Below are 6,041 nucleotides of genomic sequence, written 5' to 3' on the forward strand. Positions count from 1 at the left end.
AGATCTGAGTACACAGCTAAAGCTAAGAATTTCAGTTTTCACAGAAAAGTACTTGATTTCGAATGTGAATATTATGCATTTTTGTTGTTGTTCTTGTTCTTGTTTTCTGTACCGGGGATTGGACCCAAGAACACTCTACCACTGAACTACATCCCCAGCCCTTCTTATTTTTTATTTTGAGAGACAAGGTCTCACTAAGTTGCCCAGGCTAGCTGTGAACTTGGGAATTCTCTTGCCTCAGACTCCCAAGTCACTGAGATTATAGGTGAGTGACTCCATGCCTGGTTTATATGTGTTTTATTGTGATTTTCCTGTATACACTCCAAAATATTTTTTCCCTTAAACCTTTAGCATTTACTAATATGTGTCTGCTATGGTTTGAATATAATTTGTCCCTTCTGAAACACCTATTAAAATTTGGTTCCCAGTGTAATGGTATTGAGTAGTGTTGGGAACTTTAAGAAGGAATTAAGTCTTTTAAAGGGAGAAATGCCTTTCTCACAGGACCAGATTAGCTAACACAAACACAGGTTATTGTAAAGAGAAGCTACCCATCACTTTTTACCTTCTGCATATACCAATTTACCCTACCACGGCTCAAGGTTCTCACCAAATGCATCTATCTGATCTTGGACTTAAAACCTCCAGAACCATGAGTTTTTATAAACAAATGTTTTTGTATAAATTACCCAGTCTCAGGTATTCCATTATAGCAACAGAAAGAAGACGAAGTGCTCTTACTAGAATTCTCTTTAACCTAGAATTACATATATATAATAATTTGGATTTAGACCAGAGTTTTATAAATAGAACCTCCAGAAGATTGGGAGGATGAGGCAGGAGGATCACAGGTTCAAAGCCAGCCTCAGCAACTTTTCAAGGCTGTGAGCAATCTAGTGAGATCTTGTCTCAAAAAAATAAATAAAATAAATAAAAAGGGTTGGGGATGTGGCCAAGTGAGAAATAGATCAAGTTTCAGGGACAACAATGCTCAGAATTTGGAATACAAAAGAGACTAATGGTGGCTAAGGAGAGTGTGTTCCTGGAACTCTTTCTATTCCCTGAAGATTTCCCCTTAGAAAGTGGCATTGACATCATGATATAGCCAGATTCCATACAACCCAAGACAGTTGGCTTTTTAAGGAGGGAAAACAGCTGGAGAAGAGTTCTTTGATCTGAGAGAGTAATGAGGCTACTTCAGGGAATGAGGTTACAAGCCAGGGAGTGGATAAGAACCCCTTGCTCATTCTGTTTTCCTTTCCTTATCCAGAGGTGACTGTCCCCCTCTAAACTCTAACTCATCTCCTCATTATTATGAAATTCTACATTGTAAATAATAAGACTCCTTTTATTCAAACCTGAAAGGATCCCTGGATATTTTGCAGTACTTCTACCTTCATTTTCTAAAGGGAAAAATAATAAAACAACCAAAGACCACTGAGTCAAATGCCCTATTCTCTGGTCATAACTATAGTGCCAGAACTTAAAAACAGATTTCAGGGCCTTGAATTCAGGACAGAACTCTATCTACTCAATACTGATGTCTGTGTAATTAGCAACTTTACCTTTGTGCAAATTCATTCACTTTTACTTTCTTTTTTTTTCCAACTGGAAACTTTCCAAGACATGATCTACTAATATAGAACATTTAATTCCCAATTTATTTATTTAATACTTAATACTAAATTTACCTATTATCATCTGTTTCTTTCCTACCAGATAGTAATTTTTTCTTTTTTTTTTTAGTTTTTAATAATTTTTGAATTATTATACAATGCTATATATTCACCATATACTCACTAATCATTTACAAGTCTATATATTCACTAACAATTTCCCTCTTACTCTGGACACACAAGAAGACTATGATTACAGTTGTCCCTTGAGGTGTGACCATATGACCTATTCTGCCCGTTGAAATATGAGTACAGTAGTCTCTACTTAAAACCACTTTCTGTAGTTTGGGGTGGAAGAAGACTCCCACCAATTTGGACACACTCACTTAGGAATTGCTCTAGAGGAAATAGATACATATCTACCTTATTTAAGCCACTATGTTTTGCATCACTGATATAGCAGCAAAGTAATTAACAAAAAATATATTATACATAAAGCAGGGGCAGTATTTTATTTGTTTTTGTAACCCCACTATGACAGCCCAGTGGTTAGTAACTTTTTCTTTAGGTCCCTTATTAGTCACCTTCTTTAGGTTCTCCATTAGCACAGCCCAGAAGTAGACACAGAGCAGTGGCCATGTCTAAATTCAGAAAACATGTAGGGGGAACAGACAAGCTAAACCTAGGCTGCTGGGGAAGATAAAAATGAAGTGTTAAAGTTAGGAAAAAAAAACTTTTGTGAGAAGAGTTTAGGGGCTTTACCTATTTTTTTCATTACCATCTTCCCAGCACCTAAAATAGTGTCTGGCACATATCAGAATTCATATGCCTGTTGAATAAAAAACTAAATTCACTTACAAAAGCATGTAATTTATTAAGTTGATTTCTTGTATGACTTTATAAAGGTATTATTCATCATTCCCTTCAGCAATAAAATGTTTAAGTGCTGTAACTTTGAAGCAAATAAACAGAATGACAATCTGAAAAACAAAAGTAGCACTGGATCTGAAAGAAGTTTTATAGAAAAATAATCTATAGAAATTAACTGGGAAGAAAGAATCAAACTGCAGTGACAAATATAGAAAGAGCAGCTTTTAATGTGTTACCCAGAAAGTATTAGGGTACCCTGCTTCTGCCTGATAAAGACATATTTTTCACTCTGTCTTTAGGCTGAATGCTATTTTTCTACATAAAAGGGAGCAGCACAGCAGTAGGTAAAATATCCCCCAGAGTAAAACTCCATAAAGGACAATGCTTCAGAGATAGGACAGGTGCAGCAGGCAGAATAATGCCACTCTCAAGATGTCTGTGTCTTCATTTCTGGAACCTATGAAAGCATTAGTTGTTTTATTTTCTCTCTCTCTCTCTCACTGCATTTTTTTTATTGGTGCATTATAGCTGTACATAAAGATGGGATTTGTTGTTACATATTCATACATGCATACAGTATAACAATATAATTTGACCAATATCATTTCCCATTACTCTCCTCTCCTACCCTTCCTCCCACCCCCAGGAAATCATTTGTTTTTAATAGACTTAAAATAACAATGGAATATTAAAGTCGTAGATGAAATTTAATAGACTAACCTTAATATATGAGGTTATCTTGGATAACCCAGTGATTACCAAAGTAATTACAAGGACCTTTACAAGTACAAGAGGAAGGAAAAAGGGTCAGTGTGAAGGGATGTGGAAGTCAGCAGGCCATTCCTGGCTTTGAAGATGGAGGAAGGGAGCAGGAGCCAAGAAATGCCAGAAGCCTCTGGACACCAGCGAGGCCAGGAAACTGGTTCTCCCCTGGAGCCTCCAGAAGAAACATAGACCTGCCTACCTGCCTGACCTCTGGCCTCCGTACAAAATGGGTAAATTCAGAGATAGATAAATATGCTTGTCAGCACCAGTAGTGATCGGCTGGGGCAAGCGTCTGCAGCAGACAATGAAAATAGCCTGACTACCTTTGAACATGTGCATACTTAAAAGACCTGGTCCCTGTTATGGGTTGAATTGTGCCCCCCCCCCATTCCTGCATTGAAGTTCTAATACCCAGGACCCCAAAATATGACCTTATGTGAAGATAGGGTCTTTAAAAAGATAATCAAGATAAAATAAGGTAAGTATGTTGGACTCTAATCCCATATTACAGATGTTCGTACAAAATGGGTAAATTCAGAGACAGATAAATACAGCGGGAGAACACAGAACATGGAGACCAATTCTACAAACCAAAGAAAGAGGCCTAGAATAAATCCTTCCTGCACGTTCCTCAGAAGGAACTAATCCTGCCACTACCTTAATTTTGAACTTCTAGCTTCCAAAACTTGAAACATTAATTACAGTTGTTCAAACCACCCAGTTTTGTAGTCCTTTGCTGCAGCAATCCTAACAAACTCATATGGTAATTGAGGTGCTGAAGAAAAAGTGCAATGAAACAAACTCTTCAGGATGCCTCACTGAAACAGATGATCCCTAGCTGGCTGTGAGTGGAGATTCTGGTGTAGGGACTCCAACAAATCAGGTAGTCAGCACAAAGCTGTGCTTGCCCCTGCTTATCAGTTTGTGGGCTACACATTATGAGAGTCAAACTGCTTTATTTCCACAGCTACAGGTGGCTCTCACTAAACGGTGGGAAGAAAGTGTGGTCTCAAATCTATGAAAAACTCAGATGGGGAGAGGATTCGTTAGAGAAGGAAGTAAAAACCACACAAATGAACCAGAAACAAAGGAGACAAAATGGGAAAGAGGTTGAGGGACCGGTAGGGGAAAAGGAGAAAGAGGGAAAAGACAGTTTAAGAAGCAAACAGATTTGGTTAACGAGAACAGCAGATCACACTGTACACTTTGTAAACATGGTTACAGATATTATCTCATTTAAATATCACCGCTGCCCTGTGAGGTCATTCCAGTATAAAGTACGTTTCACAGAGGAGGACGCTGAAGCCTAGGCACTCATCTGAACAACTCTGCAGTCCTTGGACAAGGAATTTCTGTACCCTCATTCCTTTCACGTCCCTGACTGGGAAGAGAGAGAGGCCCCATGTCCCAGGGTTTACTTCCTGCTGCTCGCTTCACAAAAAGTGCTAACACAGGTTTAGTCTTATAAAAACACAGAAGCCAAAAGCCAAAAGATGCTTGTTCTGAAGAAATACAGGTTAATTCAGCTGATGATTATCGTTTGTTCCCATAAAACACAAACAGCCGATCACGGCCATTCCACTGCAGCTTCCTCCCCTTGTTTCTTTCCCAACTTCAATCCACCCCTACTGCAACATTGTGTCCCTCTTCCTCCCGCAAACCCCAAACACCCCGTGCGCTACCGTGTCCCTCCTCCGGTCACTCCGGTTTCAGATGGAACTGGCCCAGTCATGGGGGTGAACAATGACCGGTTTGGGCAGAGCAAGGTGTGCCAGCCTCAAGGAAATGCTTTCCAGTTTCTCCTTCCCACTGTGGGGCGTGGCTGTCAGCAAAGGATGGAGTTTGGGCGGGCTCCCCACAAAGGGAAGTCTGAGGGCGCTGAGGTTTCCGACACTCACCACACACCAACCAGCAGGAAACCTCTGGTGAAACTGTATAAGCTGGACTTGTTGCCGAGTTACCTTCTCATTTCCTACTCTAGCGAGTGTTAGATGGGCAGGTGCAATGGAGACTCCAGCCCAGGTGAAACACGAGTCACCATAAAGCACAACAGCGCCACCTCGCGTCCCAGCCCATAGCAGCTGTCCTCGGTGGTGCAAAAGATTGTCAGCGCCCCAACTCTTTACTAATCGTTAGGAGAGAGTATTGACTACTGCTGCAACAATGAAAAACATGTAAGAAATGAAAGAAAATAAAAATCGCAGGAGGAGGGAATCGATAAAGTCTTTGAAAGACATACTGATCATAAGTAACTTGAATAGATGACCAATTTGTTCAGCACTGATAGCGTACCAAAGAAACGAACTTGGGTGAAATGCAGTATGGGGTATTTAGAGATTAAAGTACTTCAGTTCTCTACAGTTTTTTGTTTTGAAATTTTTATTTCCTCTGGAGCTCTTTTCAGGCAAGATGAGGAGTTGGAGGTGTAGATCAGTGGTCGAGGGCTTGCCTAGCCCATGAAAGGTCCAGGGATCCCCATTTCTCTTTAAAATAAATCAAACAAGCCAAGCGTGGTGACGCACGCCTGTAATCCTAGCGACTCAAGAGGCAGAGGCAGAAGGGTCTCAGGTTCAAGACCAGCCTCAGTAATTTAGCCAGACCTAGAATAAAAAGGTCCCAGCGGCTCTGGAGGCTGAGGCAGGATGAGACTGGTTTGAAGCCAGTCTCAGCAATTTAGGGAGACTGTAAGCAACCTAGTGAGACCCTATCTCAAAATTTAAAAAAAAAAAAAAAGGATTGGGGATGTGGCTCAGTGGTTAATCACCCCTGGGTTCAACCCCTAGTACCAAA

General features: G+C 40.3%; 1 protein-coding gene across 2 annotated transcripts in view; it reads right to left on the reverse strand.

The window, feature by feature from the left end:
* Styk1 (serine/threonine/tyrosine kinase 1) overlaps nt 1–5,213 on the reverse strand; it is a 53,930-nt gene extending 48,717 nt beyond the window's left edge. The window contains exon 1 of one of the 2 annotated variants that reach the window (XM_047548090.1): nt 5,150–5,213. The gene's annotated coding sequence lies outside the window, so the exon portion shown is untranslated. Of the gene's footprint in view, nt 1–4,933; nt 5,048–5,149 lie in introns of those variants that run through there. The other variant, XM_047548089.1, reaches the window with a different exon arrangement.
* Nucleotides 5,214–6,041: the final 828 nt, after the last annotated feature.

This window comes from Sciurus carolinensis, chromosome 4 (assembly GCF_902686445.1).
Source record: "Sciurus carolinensis chromosome 4, mSciCar1.2, whole genome shotgun sequence".
Taxonomy (NCBI): Eukaryota; Metazoa; Chordata; class Mammalia; order Rodentia; family Sciuridae; genus Sciurus; species Sciurus carolinensis.